Source organism: Macaca mulatta, chromosome 10, assembly GCF_049350105.2.
Source record: "Macaca mulatta isolate MMU2019108-1 chromosome 10, T2T-MMU8v2.0, whole genome shotgun sequence".
NCBI classification, from domain to species: Eukaryota; Metazoa; Chordata; class Mammalia; order Primates; family Cercopithecidae; genus Macaca; species Macaca mulatta.
Window position 1 is genome coordinate 31,852,592 of NC_133415.1, and position 16,888 is coordinate 31,869,479.

The window sequence follows — 16,888 nt, forward strand, 5'->3', positions numbered from 1 at the left end:
CGGATCACAAGATCAGGAAATGGAGACCATCCTGCCAACATGGTGAAACCTCGAATCTACTGAAAATACAAAAAAAAAAAAAAAAAAAAAAGCTGGGTGTGGTGGTGCGCGCCTGTAGTCCCAGCTAGTCCGGAGGCTGAGGCAGGAGAATCGCTTGAACCCGGGAGGCAGAGGCTGCAGCGAGCGGAGATCATGCCACTGCACTCCAGCCTGGGCGACAGAGTGAGACTCCGGCTCAAAAAAAAAAAAAAAAAAAAAAAAGTAAAGCATTTTGTCCTAATTCTTTCAGTTAGTGTTTTGAAGCCAGCATCAGGAAAGTAATGCAATTACTAAACATACTGGCATGCTTAATTTCTTCAAGAAAACAAATTGGCCGGGCGCGGTGGCTCACACCTGTAATCCCAGCACTTTGGGAGGCCGAGGCGGGTGGATCACGAGGTCAGGAGATCCAGACCATCCTGGGTAACACGGTGAAACCCCGTCTCTACTAAAAATACAAAAATTAGCAGGGCGTGGTGGCGGGCACCACTCCGTTGAGACTTCGTTTCAAAAAAAAATGAAACAAATCGATGTTTTTTCCCGTAGAAATGCACTTGGAAGAGAAAGGTTATCTGGAGGAGGAATCTCTCAAAGTACAACATAGGAGAAAGACAATATCGCAATACAGAAATTTTATTTATTTATTGAGACGGAGTCTCGCTCTGTCACCCAGGCTGGAGTGCAGTGGGGCGATCTCAGCTCACTGCAAACTCTGCCTCCTGGGTTCACGCCATTCTCCTGCCTCGGCCTCCCGAGTACCTGGGACCACAGGCGCATGCTGCCACGCCCGGCTAATTTGCAATACAGAAATTTTAATAGATAATTAGCTCTTCTAACGTTATGGTGGGGAATACAGAGGGATGGTTGCCTGCCGCACCCTCCCCTCACTATTCTTCGCCTTCTTCAGCCTCAGCTTCCATGGAATCCATGCCCACCTCTTCATAATCCTTTTCCAGAACTGCCAGATCCTTGCGGGCCTCGGAGAATTCCCCCTCTGCCATGCCTTCCCCCACCTATCAGTGCACTAAAGCGCACTTGGCCGAACTTACGATCCAGGCAGGCCCAGGCCTTCGTGATGGCCATGGTGTTGCTCAGCATGCACACCGCCCACTGCACCTTGGCCAGGTCTCCCACAGGGACTACTGTGGGGGGCTAGTAGTTAATGCCCACCTGTCAGAGATGGGCAGCATAGAATGAAGTTTATATTGGCCTCAGAAATGGTAGCTCATTAAAAATTAGAGCTGTGGACCAGTTCCAACACTGTGTTTTAAGAATTTTTGGCATTATCTGTTATCTATTGACAATATCCTTTGATGACTTCCTTTTTCTTTTTTTCTTCTTCCTCCTTTTTTTTTTTATTGCTGTTGTTGTTAAGACAGGGTCTAGCACTGTTGCCCAGGCTGGAGTGCAGTGGTGCAGTTGCGGCTCACTGCAACCTCTGTCTCCCAGGTTCAAGCGATTCTCCTACCTCAGCGTCCTGAGTAGCTGGGATTACAGGCATGTAAGATGGAGCCCGGAAGACAGAGATTTCAGTGAGCCGAGATTTTGCCACTGCACTCCAGCCTGGGCTACAGAGTGAGACTCTGTCTCGGAAAATATATATGTGTGTGTGTGTGTGTATATCCCATATTACCCATACAGTAAAACACCTGAACAAGAATGAGAATCCTGTCTTGGGATATAAATACATCCAAGGTATATTGTATACTTTGTAAAAAAAAAAAAAAGTGAGTTGAAATCTGTATTTGTGTGCAAAAAAATCTATGTAATAACATACACAGGCTAGAGCCTTGGGCAGCTAGGGTAGCATCATGCCGGAGGAGGACAAACGCCTACCGAGGCGGTGACCCTACCCTGCCCTAACAAGCACTTAGCAGTTAGCAGCAGCTAGATACAGACAGACTCCACAGGAGTTGGAAGCGGCAGAGAGAAGGGTTTGTACCCTGATCAGAGAGTGTTCTCCCACAACTCTAAGGCCAAGCCAATCAGCCCTTCCAAGTGGGAGTGCTGCCAGCTTTCTGTTTACTGTGACCACCTGTGTGCAGTGATTGGGCCTGTCACCTGCAGGAAAGGGACATACATGTCTGCTGGCCACTGCCAACATCACCTGTATAACGAGAGATTACTATGCCTTGAATATGTACAGAACGTTTTTCAGAGGACAGAAGCAGCTCTGGGGAAGAAGAGGACTTCAGCTTTTCAGTCTTCTGCATTCTTTTAGTATTTTGCCACATATCAGGGTTTTTTTTGTTTGTTTGTTTTTTGTTGTTTTTGAGACAGGGTCTCACTCTGTCACCCAGGCTTGGGTGCAGTGGTGTGATCTCAGCTCACTGCAACCTCTGCCTCCCGGGTTCAAGCGATTTTCCCGCCTCAAGTGATCCGCCTGCATCAGCTTTCCAAAGTGCTGTGATTACACGTGTGAGTCACCGCACCCAGCCCATATCAAGTTTTTTGGGGTTTTTTTGTGTTTTGTTTTTTGCTTTTTTTTGAGGTGGAATCTTGCTCTGTCATTCAGGCTGGAGTGCAGTGGCACAATCTCAGCTCACTGCAACTTCCACCTCCTGGGTTCAAGTGATTCTCCTGCCTCAGCCTCCAGAGTAGCTGGAATTACAGGCAACCACCACCACACCTGGCTAATTTTTGTATTTTTAGTAGACACAGGGTTTCACCATGTTGGCCAGGCTGGTCTCGAACTCCTGACCTCAGGTGATCCGCCCACCTTGGCCTCCCAAAATGCTGAGATTATAGGCATGAGCCACCGACCGCACCCAGCTTTTTTTTTTTTTTTTTTGAGATAGGGTCTTGTTATGTTGCCCAGGTTAGAGTGAAGTACAGTGGTGCCATCTTGGCTCACTGCAGCCTCAACCTCCCAGGCTTGAGCAGTCCTCCTGTCTCAGCTTCCTGAGTAGCTAGCACTATAGGAAATGTGCCACCATGCCCAGCTAATTTTTTATTTTTTGTAGAGACAGGGTTTTGCCGTGTTGCCCAGGCTGCTCTCAAAGTCCTGGGCTCAAGCCATCTACCCCATGGATTACAGGTGCAGGTGTGAGACATGGTGCCTGGCCAACATAAGTACTTTTATAACAAAAAACCCAAATGTTTGGTTTTTTTTTTTCTAAGGGTCTTGTTCTGTCACCCAGGCTGGAGTACAGTGGCACAATCATAGCTCACTGCAACATTTGCCTCCCAGGCTCAGGTGATCCTCCCACCTCAGCCTCCCAAGTAGGTAGAACTATAGGTGTGTGCCATCACACCCGGCTAATTTTTTGTATTTTGTGTAGAGATGGGGTTTCATCATGTTCCCCCAGCTGATCCTGAACTCCTGGACTCAAGCTTTTTTTTTTTTTTTTTTTGGTGAGAAAGGGCCTCACTTGGTCACCCAGGCTGGAGTGCAGTGGTGTGATCTTGGCTCACTGCAACCTCTGCCTCCTAGGCTCAAGTGATCGTCCTACCTCAGACTTCCAAGTAGCTACAGGTGCGTGGCATCATGCCTGGCTAATTGTATTTTTGGTAGAGATGAGGTTTCACCATGTTGCCTAGGCTGGTCTTGAACTCCTGAGCTCAGGTGAGCCACTGACCTCAGCCTCCCAAAGTGTTGGGATTACAGGCAATGAGCCACTCTGCCCAGTCCCCAAATGTTTTTAAGCATGGAAAAGACTCTTGGAAAATAGCGTATCGGAGGCTGGGTGCAGCGACTGACGCCTGTAATTCCAGCACTTTGGGAGGCCAAGGCAGGTGGATCACTTGAGTTCAGGAGCTCGAGACCAGCTTGGCCAACATGGTGAAACCCTGTCTCTACTAAAAATACAAAAATTAGCCAGGCATGGTGGTGCGCGCCTGTAATTCCAGCTACTTGAGAGGCCGAGACAGGAGAAGTGCTTGAACCTGGGAGGCGGAGGTTGCAGTGTGTTCTGTTGTACTCCAGTCTGGATGACAGAGTGAGACTCCATCTCAAAAAAAAAAAAAAAAAAAAGCAGCAAATGGTTGTTAAAGAACATATGGTTGGCCGGGTGCAGTGGCTCACACCTGTAATCCCAGCACTTTGGGAGGCCAAGGTGGGTGGATCACCTGAGGTCAGAAGTTCAAGACCAGCCTGCCCAACATGGCGAAACCCCATCTCTACTAAAAATACAAAAAATTTGGCCGGGCGCGGTGGCTCAAGCCTGTAATCCCAGCACTTTGGGAGGCCGAGACGGGCGGATCACGAGGTCAGGAGTTCGAGACCATCCTGGCTAACACAGTGAAACCCCGTCTCTACTAAAAAATACAAAAAACTAGCCGGGCGAGGTAGCGGGCGCCTGTAGTCCCGCCTACTCGGGAGGCTGAGGCAGGAGAATGGCGTAAAAATCCGGGAGGCGGAGCTTGCAGTGAGCTGAGATCCGGCCACTGCACTCCACCCTGGGCGACACAGCGAGACTCCGTCTCAAAAAAAAAAAAACAAAAAACAAAAAATTGGCCGGGCGTGGTGGCTCATGTCTGTAATCCCAGTACTTTGGGAGGTTGAGGTGGGCGGATCACAAGGTCAGGAGATCAAGACCATCCTGGCTAACATGGTGAAACCCTGGCTCTACTAAAAAATACAAAAAATAAAAATAAAAAAAACTAGCCAGGTGAGGTGGCGGGCGCCTGTAGTCCCAGCTACTAGGGAGGCTGAGGCAGGAGAATGGCGTGAACCCAGGAGGCAGAGCTTGCAGTGAGCCAAGTTCGCGCCACTGCACTCCAGCCTGGGCGACAGAGCGAGACTCCGTCTCAGAAAAAAAAAAAAAAAAAAAAATTAGCCGGATGTGGTGGTGGGCGCCTGTAATCCCAGCTACTCAGGAGGCTGAGGCAGGAGAATTGCTTGAACTGCAGAGGCAGAGGTTGCAGTGAGCCGAGATCACATCACTGCACTCCAGCCTGGGTGACAAGAGTGAAACTCCATCTCAAAACAAACAAACAAACAAAAAAGAATGTATGGTAAATCACATTAAGACTGACAAAAAGGAACTTAGAGCAAAGAGAATTCAACAAGGTCCATCTGGAGCTGGACTATCTTCTGGGAGGACAGGAGAGGCTGTGACTTTATCTCCCCACAGACTACTGTCTCACAAGACTTAGCTACAACAGGAAACCTTTGCAGAGCGCAGCATCTCCCACGGTGCCTGCCAGCTAAGGATGTCTTCACCTTCCAAATGTAACACCAATTGAAAGAAAAATTCCTCTACTCAAGTCGAGAGGCTTAGTAATTAGACACAGAATGGAAGGTTTCACATCCTACTTGTAACATCTAACATCCAAGGTCTGTAATCCTCCTATGTAACATGTAATGAACATTCCAGGCTGGTGTAACTGTTGTAGATTTTACCCTTCTTTTTCCTTTTTTTTTTTTTTTTGAGACAGTCACACTTTGTTGCCCAGGCTGGAGTGCAGTGGTGTGATCTTGGCTCATTGCAACCTCTGCCTCCCTGTCTCAAGCGATCCTCCCACCTCCGCCTCCCCATTAGCTGTGACTGCAGGCATGCACAACCATACCCGGATAATTTTTATATCTTTTGTAGAGACAGGGTCTCACTATGTTGCCCAGGATGGTCTTGAACTCCTGGGTTCAAGCGATCTTCCCACCTTGGCTTCTCAAAATGCTGGGATTACAGGCATGTGTCACTAAGCCTGGCCGATTTTACCCTGATCTATGAATCACTTTAAATCTGTCAACTTAAAGACAATTTACATCAACGTGAGATGAAAAATAGAGATGATCTGTGTCAAGGTGTTGTAAAGTGGCTGACAGAGGGCCAGACAGATTCAAGAAGTTGTGTGTGTTCAGAGGCAAGCTATGGCCATTCCACATGGGAAAAGGAAGACACATACCTGTGACTTTCTCATATCATTTCAATCTAGAATGATCCTGCAACTTGCAACTCCTCCAACACTTTCAGAACTCATTGACACTTACAAATGTGGGATCTATAGCTTTGCCTAATGTGGAAACCACTGTAGACAAGGGCTCTTAACTAACCATAGGGCACAAAGTTGACCAACACAGGTGTGGTGAGGCATTTAGCCTAGTCATCACAACAGATCTTTGAGCCTGACATTCTGTTATTTGGCTTCCAAATACATGGTACTTTTCTCTTGGTAGACAATGGACTGTAAGCACAGCTAAAGGAGCACCAAATCATCAGTCTGATTGTGTGTGAGGCAGAGGTCTCTGCTTGGTTTGGAGAAAGGGCAAAGACCTGCCTTTGGTCTTCACAGTAAACACTGCACAATGTATTTAAAAATCTTCACAGAAACATAGTGTTGCCCAAACTTCAGTGACAACAGGTGACCAACATGATGTAAAGTGTAAAAACCACTGTTTAAAACACAAAAAATGATACCATAGAACCTGATAAATTACTAAAGTAAACAGTGGAGTAATGTGGAGGACAGACCAGGACCTGCAGTCAGATCATCTCTGATTTCTCTCTGCATCACTTGCTGCCTGTGAGGCTTCAGACACCTAAAGCTATCTCAGCCTTTGTTTTCTTTCTTTTTTTTTTTTTTTTGAGATGGAGTCTCGCTCTGTCGCCCAGGCTGGAGTGCAGTGGCGTGATCTCGGCTCACTGCAAGCTCCACCTCCCAGGTTCACGCCATTCTCCTGCCTCAGCCTCCTGAGTAGCTGGGACCACAGGTGCCCGTCACCATGCCCCGCTAATTTTTTGTATTTTTAGTAGAGACGGGGTTTCACCGTGTTAGCCAGGATGGTCTCAATCTCCTGACCTCGTGAGCCACAGGCCTCGGCCTCCCAAAGTGCTGGGATTATAGGCGTGAGCCACCATGCCCGGCCTCAGCCTCTGTTTTCTAAAGTGTAAGATGCTGGTGATATTGCCCCATGAACTTTAAAGGGTGGCGGTAATATATAAGGGAACATAAAGTATTTGGTAAAGTATAAGGCGGTAGGAAATAAATTACTAAAATTATTCTCCTTGCAACCTAGCTGACATGAAAAGGGGTTGTCTCCACAAAGGATGTGGGCCTTCATGGGCAGCATTATTCTGCAGGTCTGCTGCTTCCTGACAGCACAAGGACTCCACCTCACCCAGTCCTACCTTACATCCAGTCGGACACCAACCCACAAACTGGTTGGTGCGCTTGCTCTCAATGGTGGTGACAGCCGCACTGACATCTTTGGAGACCACATCCCCGCTGTACAACATGCAGCAGGCTATGTACTTGCCGTGGCAAGGGTCACAGCGACCATCTGATTGGCTGGCTCGAAGCAGGCATTGGCAATTTTGGCCATGGACAGCTGCTCGTGGTAGGCCTTCTTGGCTGAGACGACCAGGGCGTAGGTGGCCAGGGGTAGGTGGATATGGGGGTACGGCACCAGGTTGGTTCGGAATTCTGTCAGATCCACATTCAGGGCCCCATCAAATCACAGGGAGGCCATGATGGAGGACATGATCTGCCTAATCAGATGACTGAGGTTGGTGTATGTGGGACACTCGATGTCCAGGTTGCACTGACATGTCATAGGTGGCTTTGCCGTCGACCATGAAGGCACAGTCAGAATGTTCCAGGGTCATGTAGGTGGTCAGGATGGAGTTGTAGGGCTCCACCACGGCCGTGGAGACCTGGGGGGATGGGGAAACCGCAAATTCTAGCTTGGACTCTTCCCGTAGTCCACCGAGAGCCACTCCATGAGCAGAGACACGAACCCAGAGCCAGTGCCGCCCCCAAAGCTGTGGAAGATGAAGAAGCCCTGCAGTCCCGTGCACAGATCCGCCTGAGAGAAACCAGACAACGTGAGCCAATGCCCATGGGAGCCACACCACCAACCTCCACCAAGCCAGGGCCACTTCTCTTTGCCTCTGAGCATTGATATGGATTCAGACCATCCATAACGAATGCACATAACACTTTGAAGCAAAGAAAAGCAGACAATACAGATCTATGCCCAAATCACTACGCATACTTCATAGTAAGACGTTGCAGACTCAGTTGCACTCGAGATGCTGCTCTAAGTGTTGTGAAAATGACCTTCCCTTCACCATCCAAGGCCTGTTCTCCCATGCAGGACAACGTCCACACGAAGCCTTCTCCTTACCAGTTTGCGGATCCGGTCCAGGACCAGGTCTCCTTGCCGATGGTGTAATGGCCTCTGGAGTAATTACTGGCTGCATCTTCCTTCTCGGTGATCAGCTGCTCCGGGTGGAAGAGCTGCCTGTAGGTCCCTGTGTACACTTCATCTACAAAGAGACTACATGTGCTGTGAGGCTGTAAGGCCTACTGTACACCAAGGTGGACACGTTCCAGGACTGTTCACTTCTACAAAGTACATGCTGTTCAAAGTACATGAGCTACATGTTGTAGGTCAACAGTGGCAGTGTCTGGTAGAAAATGTCTGTGTGTGGGGCCGGGCGCGGTGGCTCACGCCTATAATCCCAGCACCATGGGAGGCCGAGGCGGGAGGATCACAAAGTCAGAAGATCGAGAGGCTAACATAGGGAAACCCTGTCTCTACTAAAATACAAAAAATTAGCTGGGCGTGGTGGTGTGCGCCTGTAATCCCAGCTACTCAGGAGGTTGAGGCAGGGGAATCACTTGAGCCTGGGAGGCAGAGATTGCAGTGAGATGGCACCACTGCACTGCAGCCTGGCCACAGAGCGAGACTCTGTCAAAAGAAAAGAAAAGAAAATGTCTCTGTGTGATAACCAAACTGCAAATGCAATTTAAGGTTCTAGGAAGTTAAAGTCAGCTCTGGTATAAATGTCAGCAGGAACAGTTTCCAGTGAAGGGAAATAAGCTCTTGCACCCCCCGCCCCGCCTAGGTAATTCTATAGGTACATACGTCTTTCCTACCTGAAGCTACATTAAAAGTTAGAAGTTAGAAATCTGACTGGCCGCAGTGGTTCACACCTGTAATGCTAGCACTTTGGGAGGCCGAGGCAGATGGATCACTTGAGGTCAGGAGTTTGAGACCAGCCTGGCCAACACAGCGAAACAAAATTAGCCGGCATGGTGGTGCACACCTATAGTCCCGGCTACTTAGGAGGCTGAGGCAAAAGAATGGCTTGAACCCAGAATGCACTCCAGCCTGGGTGACAGAGCGAGAGACTGTCTCAAAAAAAAAAAAAAGTTTATTATTGCCATATTTGAGAACTGAAACCCTGGAGCATAGATTAAAGTTGCCTTAAATACACAGTCTAATTAACAGCAGTTACAATATGCTGTGTTATTATTATTTTTTGAAACAGGGTCTCACTCTGTTGCCCAGGCTGGAGTGCAGTGATGAGATCACAGCTCACTGCAGCCTCAAACCTCCTCAGGCTTAGGCAATCCTTCCACCTCAGCCTTCCAAATAGCTGAGACTACAGGCAAATGCCACCATGCCTAGCTAATTTTTTGTATTTTTTTTTTGTAGACACAGGGTTTCGCCATGTTGGCCAGGCTGGTCTTGTACTCCTGGACTCAGGCAATATGCTTGCTTCAGCCTCCCAAATTGCTGGGATTACAGGCACGAACCACCACACTAGGCCAGAGATGCTGTTTTTAAATGAAAAGAAGAGGCAGTTCCTAAGTGGTTTACCAAAAATTGCTCTTTTTAAAAAGATTAAAATGGGTCTCACCGAGGCTGGTCTTCAACTCCTGGCCTCAAGCAATCCTATCACTTCAGCTTCCCTTGCCACAAGAATCTGTATTAAAATAGCATAAGCTATTGATTGTCCATATATTATTCTTTGCATCACAAATTCCAGGAACGCGAAGATAATACATTAAGCCAGTCAGGAACAAAATGCCTTTAAACAGCTGGCCCCTGGGCATTGGTACGAAGTGTGTTACTGAAGTCCCATATTCATTTTAATCTTTTTCTTCTTCTTCTTATTTTGAAACAGGGTCTGGCTCTGTCCCCCAAGCTGGAATGTATTGGCATTGTCATAGCTCACTACAGGCTGAACCTCCTGGGCTCAGGACCACAGGTGTGTGCCACCATGCCCAGCTATTTTTTTTTTTTAAGTTTTTGAAGAGACGAGGGTCTCCTGATGTTGCCCAGTCTGGTCTTGAACCTCTGGACTAAAGTGATCCTCCCACCTTGGCCTCCTGAGTCTGGAATTACAGGCGTGAGCCACTGTGCCCTGCCTGAAGTCTCATATTCACGACTCTGGGCCTGATAAATTCTGTATACCCCACATAGCTCAAAGTGCTCCGAGCTATTTTTCCTTTTTTCACTTTCTTAGTGAAGAGTGAGTTTCTGGCCACCAGAAAGGGAGAGGCACATCCCTGCTCAGGGAAGAGCCAAGCTGGGACTCAATACTCATTTTGGAGGACTTTGGAACTGATTCTTCCTTTTTTTTTTTTTTTTTTAATAGGATCTCACTGTGTTGCTCAGGCTGGGCTCAAACTCCCAGACTCAAATGATCCTCCTGCCTCAGCATCCTTTGCAGGCTGGGCGTACAAATCATACACCACCATGCCCAATTTTTTTTTTTTTTTTTGAGACAGAGTCTCATTCTGTCACCCAGGCTGGAGTGCAATGGTGCGATCTCAGCTCACCGCAACCTCTGCCTCCCGGGTTCAAGTGATTCCCCTGCCTCAGCCTCCCTAGTACCTGCGATTACAGGCATCCGCCACCACGCCCAGCTAATTTTTGTATTTTTAGTAGAGACAGGGTTTCACCAGGTTGGGAAGGCTGGTCGCCAACTCCCGACCCCAAGTGATCCACCCACCTTGGCCTCCCAAAGTGTTGGAATTATAGGCGTGAGCCACCGCACCCGGCCTTGACCTCTTTTCAATTTGCGAAAGCACCAGCACCAGCATGTCTGCGGGCTGTCCTCCAATTAAAAGCCCCTTCTGCACATGGCTAACAGCTCCTCATCCTCCTAATCCTTTTTTTTTTTTTTTTTTAGACAGGGTCTCATTGTGTCACCCAGGTTGGAGTGCAGTGGTGCAATCATAGCTCACTGCAGTCTTGACCTCCTGGAGTCAAGTAATCCACCTGCCTCAGCCTCCTGAGTAGCTAGGACTACAGGCATGTGCCACCATGCCCAGCTATTTTTTTTGTTGTTGTTGTTTTTATTTTTAGTAGAGACAAGGTCTTCTTGCTACGTTGCCCAGGCTGGTCTCAAACTCCATGGCTCAAGTGATCCTCCCGCCTTGGTCTTCCTAAGTGCTGAGATTACAGGCGTGAGCCTCCTCATCCTTCTAATCTGGGTTCATAGCATCAGGAAGCCTTGCCTGCCTGGCTGAGCTTACTGGATGGCCTTGAGCCCCATGTCCTTCCACGGCTCTGGCCATTAAACCTCTCTCTGCCTAGTGGGTCTTTCCTACCAGTCTGAGAGTCCCTTGGAGATCTGAAGTTGACCTCTCTCCATGATCCCAGCACCTAACATAGGTCTAGGAAGGCTGGTTTGAAGAAATACATAGAATAAAAATGGATGGATTAACCAGAGCGCTCAGCGAGCCTGCTGGACTGGCACCGGTGGCTACAGACACTTTTTTAGCACCATGGAGAGCTCCCTGCACAGAAGCAAGGACTCAGGGCATTGCCCCCTTTCTACCTGAGAACTAGACTCAGCGCCCAGCACTGGATTTGATAATACAGGTACTCAAATACATATGCTTTTCTCTTTACTCAGACACTTCTAGGGCTGGCAGGGTCAGACAGTAATCCCCCACTTTGTAGGGAGGCCCTGTTTTTGCTGAACAGCTCAAGGGTAGGAAGATTCTTTCTTCTACACTCCTACAACTGCCAATGCTTGTTCTGTGTGACCCTTGTAGCGGTCCTATGTTGTAGGTGCTACCATTGCTACAGATCAAGTGGTGGAGGCAGAGACCCGAGCTCCTTCACCTCTCAAGGGAGTCGGGCCCTCCCACAGAGCTCCTTCTGGAGAAAAAAAAATGGCCTTGCTGGGCCTGTCCATTTCCAGTCCCCACCCACCTCCCTCATGTACATGTGTCTGTTTGTGAAGCCTTCATACCACCTTAGCTTCCAGGCCCTCCATCCTGGCTGCCTCTCCGGCACTTGCCCTTTTACTGTGCAGGTCCAAAGAGATCCCTATATTCAGTTTGTCAAAGTCTGAAATAAGCCTGTCTTTTAATTTCACTGACTCCCAGTAGTAATTTTTTTAGAAGGCAACTTGGTTCTCTGGCAGTTACACGTCAGGGCTAATTCTCAAAGGCCAAGTCTGGTGCCATCCCACTCCCTCTAAGCTGCTTGAGCCAGATCAGAGATTCTGAAACACTGCAGAAAAGAGAGTTCTCCTGGGGCATCCATTAAAATGCAGATTCACGGGCATTCCCCTAAGAGTTTGGTTCAGCAGGTCCAGGGTCAGCATCTGCATGCCTAACCCAGGGTCCCAGGTGATCCTTACTATTATTAGACCATTTGAGGAGAGGCAGGTGGAAGTGCATATTCCTGGCAAAACAAACACTCAGGAGCATGAGAGTGATGAGATCAAGGAATCTCAACCATGTCTTCTATCTCACCTGGAACAAAATCTTCACCCTTTTTTGCCACAGTCAACAGTCCTGCAGCCCCCTCTGCCTCTCCACCCCACAGCCTGGCCACGCTTCCCTGGCTCCCTAGCCTAGTCACACTGCTGTCTGCCAGTGTGGGAACAGGCCCGCATGCTCACGGTTCCTCTGCTTGAAATGCTCTCCCTCTGATCTTGCCAAGGCTGACTCCTTCCCACTCTGCACATTTCAGCTTAAATGTCACTTCACAGAGGCCTCCCCAGCCACCTCTTTAAAGCAAGGGGTCCCCATTCTTCTTCAGAAGCAGAAACTATTTGTTTCTTCTGAGAATGATGTTGTCAACATTGTTCCTTGAGGCCAGGAACTTGGTTTTGTTCAAGGTGGATCCCTGGTGGCTAAGTCAGTGCGCAGCACATACAGCAGTGGGCAATGAGATATTTGTAGAAGGAATGAAGAGTTCTGTGTGGCTGGAGTGGAAGAGGAGTGGGGCAAGGTGGGGTGTGGGGAGCAGGAGCCAGAGCACATGCTCCCTGGCGATGTGCAGTGCGGTCCTGCCAACCTCCACCCACCCTTGCCCTAGGAAGCTGAGCTTTTATGGCCCATGGTGCCCTGGGCAGGTGTTACCTGCTTGCTCATTCAGCTGGTTATAGCTCAGGTCCAGGGACTTCAGGTCTGTGTGGGCCAGCAGGATTTCAGCAAGGTACTGGGCCGCCTGCTCCTCCAGGCCATTCCCTGACATCTGTATCTTCCATATGGCCTGATTCACGGTGCGGGTGGCACAGAGGGCCTGGGCTCCTGCCACTCCCAGCTGGTTCTCCGACAGGTCCACATCTGGCGGACAGATCCACTCCTCAGTCAGTGGGATGCAAAGCCAGGCACCCCCCACCATGTCCCTCTTCTGCCATCCGCCAAACCTCCAGGTCTGAGGCAGAGGAAGGGGCCTTATAGGTGAACTGTCCCGGGGTTGGATGGTAGCTCTGGCTCCCAATGGCTGGGTCCCCTCTGCCCCTGACCTCCCTCTCCCTGTGTGCCCACGAGCTTCTGTGTCAAGTGGTTAAAACCGCCTACCTCTTGGTACTGTAGAGACTGCTGTGGTGGGGGGCAGCCACCCCGTCAATGATTGTGTCTGGCAGTGATATCACCACCCACTTCAGAAGCCCTCATGGCCCCATTGCCAGGATTGGCAATAACAGCCCAGGTGGCCATGCATAGAGCGCTTACATGGGTCACACACTCTGCTGACCACTTCAGGAGCGCGTTTCACTTCATGCTCACCACAGCCCCAAGCCCATAAGATATTGTGGGGGCCATTTCACAGATTGGAAACTGAGCTGCTTTCATAAGTCACCCTGTTTTCTCAGTGGCAGAGCCAGCATTTGGATTCAGCTCCAATGAACTTACACCTTGCCCACCCCTTTCTTGAACTTCCCAGTCCGCAACTCTCTGTGTTGCAGGACTTTCCACCCTGCATTCAGGCACTGGGAGTCTCTTATGTGCAGGGCAGGGCAGGAGAATGGGTTCCAGCCAGCAAGGAAGGAGAGTGGTGGGGTGGGGTGAGTGAGGAGGGGACTTGTATCCAGCATTGACTGCACAGCGGAGGGTCTAACTCCACCCCACATGCCCCCTCCTGTGATGAGGCCCCTCTTCTATCCACCAGCAACACCAGCAGGCCCCAGGTGACATGGCCCAGCTTTCGGGGGTGGAGGCACATCCCTGAGGAAAGGGAGGACTGACGCCTGCCCACCTGACCCAGGCCCAGCACCTACCACGGATGCTGCTGCTTTTGCTCAGGGCACCTGCCAGGGCCTCTGTACCTGCCCCATAGAGCCCATTGTCCCAAAGGTTCAGCTACTTGACATATGGATTGGAGCTCAATGAGGAAGCCAGAGCTCGGCACCCTGGGACAGACAGAGCAAACACACTGGCCACTATCCTGGCTCATGCTCCAGGGCTCAGCCCACTCCACGTCCCTGACCTGGAAAGTACCCCGCTTCCCACCTGCTTAAGAGACACCTGCTTCTCCTTTTAGGCCCCGCCCAGGTCTCCCCCCACTCCCACCTCTCCCAGAGCCCCCAGCGGGTTAGAAGCTTGCAGGCTCCCCAACCCTTAATGCCATCTGTCATAGCCTCAATCCCATCTGTCTCCCAGATGTGGAGGGTAGGGCGTGACTGGCACAGGCAGAAGCTGGCAAGTGTAGGGGACAGACTCAGGGGCACTCCCATGGCTGTTGTCTCCCGGGGCCTCTCCCTGTAAGCCTGGAACCAGTGTCCTTCCACTGGTACCTGGGGCCCCAGGCCACCATGCGGCAGGTTCAGCTCTGGGCCGCTCCCTTGGCACAGAAAGCAGAAGATGGGCACAACGCTATGGATCCAGCAGGACCTCAGGTAGAGGGTGTCCCTGACCAGTTCTTCAAGCCCATGGGTGCCTGGTAGGAGACAGCAGGATGAATGTGAACCCCTGCATGGCTATAGCCACCTGCCTCCTCCCCTGCCCTGCATCACTACCTGGCTTATTGTTTGCCTCTAGAAGAACTGCTCCCTACACTCCTTGGGACCACTACCCCCATATGACAGATGGGAACATCGAGGCTAAGGCAACGCAAATCTTTTCCTTAAAGTCATACAGCTGTCAAAAGCAAGCTGGACAACCTGGGCAACATAGTGAGATAAAAAATTATTTAAATTAGCCAGATGTGGTGGCTCCCTGTAGTCTCAGCGACTCAGGAGGCTGAGGCAGGAGGCTCACTGGAGTGCAGAGTTCAAAGCTGCAGTGAGCTATGGATCCTGCCACTGCACTGAAATCTGGGTGACAGAGCAAGACACTGGCTCTAATAAATGAATTCATAAATAAAGTACCACAGCTAGTGGTAGCCAGTCCTGCCAGAGTCAGGCCTCTGCCTGTCTGATGCCAAATTGCACGCTGTGTCTTTTAACCCGATTGCAGACCACAAGTGTTTTGTGAATATCTTCCCGGGGAAAAAACAGAAGTAGTTCTAAATTCTATACATCCATTAGCTTAGTTTTACCTATGGATTGGGAAAACCCAGCTCTGATTGCATTTCAGGCCGGGACAGCCCTTGGTGCACTGTCTGGCGGGATTTTGCATTTTAACCTCCTTCTGGAAGCGCCTTCTCATGCTAAAGTTACTGATGCCGCCAGGAGCGCCGAGGGGAGGGCGAGGGGCTGCAGACGCCCCGCAGAGGGCTACGCGCCCTGCTGAACAGGGGTCTCCTGCCTCCTCGGCCCCAACCCACCTCCCACAACCCCTGTGGGAGAAGCCTCCAAGGGGAGGAGACGGGCCTGGCCCCTGCCCTGAGCACCTTGTGTCTCCAGGTCGGCGTTCGAATCGGCCTCGAGACCCTGCTTGGCCTGGGGGACCCCTGCAAGACGTCCACAGGCCGCCGTCGCCTCTTCCTCCTGCTCTTCATCCTCCCCAGACCTCTCGCAGGAACCATTCATGGTTAAGCCCCTTTCGCAGGTTAAGCCCCTTTCGCAGCCTCAGACCCTCAGGCGAAGACCGCTTGGCGCCTCACCTAGAGCGCGGCCCGGGGATGTGGGCGGAGTCTGCGGCTACGCTGACCAATCGAATGTGGCGTCCATCGACTGGCGTCGGCCACGCCAATTAGCGACGGGCTCCCCAGCGGCGGTCGCCCCGGCAACCCGGTGTTGTTGGTTGCCGTGGAAACCGTGGCCAGCCTGAGCTGAGGCTCCTCGCCTGAGAGGGTAAACTGCACGCGCCACGGGCCATGCACTGGGTTGGGCCCCTTGTGGGCATTTATCCTCCCTGCCTCCCTAGGGGGTTCCAGCATCGCCCCCCTTTCATGGACTGGGAAACACGCCTGACTCCAGGACTTGTGTTTTCCTCACTGCACTGGGGAAGGTGGCAGGGGACAGCTTTTCAGGAGGGCCTGGGGAACTTCGCAGAGCCTCACTCTGGGCCTGTTAGTTCTCTTGCATGCTCTGACCTTTGCATACGCTGCTCCCTGCACCAGGAACCTCCATCCCCATCTTTTTCTGCTTGTCGAACTTCAGAAATCTGCAAGGGTCAGCTTAGAGGTCACTTCTTGCTGAAGCTTTCCTCAACACCCTCCCCGCCCTGCTGCTGCTGCGCTCAGGCCCTCCTCTCACAGCACTGATAACAGCTGTCTCTCCCCACCCTCCCACCACCTCCACTCCCACCCCAGGAAGTGAGGCCAGAGGGCAGGGACAGAGCTGCTGCTGTATTCTGTGTGCCACCAGGGCCCAGCAAAGGGAATGTAGGGAGGGTGGGAGGTGCAGGACAGCTGGGGTTAGGGGCTGAGGGCTGGGTGTTGGAAGCTGGATCCGGCTTTAGTGGAAGTGTCCCTTTAACAGTCGCTGGCCTGGCCTGGCTCGGGCCCTGCTTTGCCTCCTGTTCAGCTGTGACTGCAGCTACC

General features: G+C 50.8%; 1 pseudogene; it reads right to left on the reverse strand.

Moving 5' to 3' along the window:
* Positions 1-793: 793 nt before the first annotated feature.
* On the reverse strand, positions 794-7,717 carry LOC144331928 (tubulin alpha-3 chain-like; annotated as a pseudogene).
* Between the last annotated feature and the right edge of the window lie 9,171 nt (positions 7,718-16,888).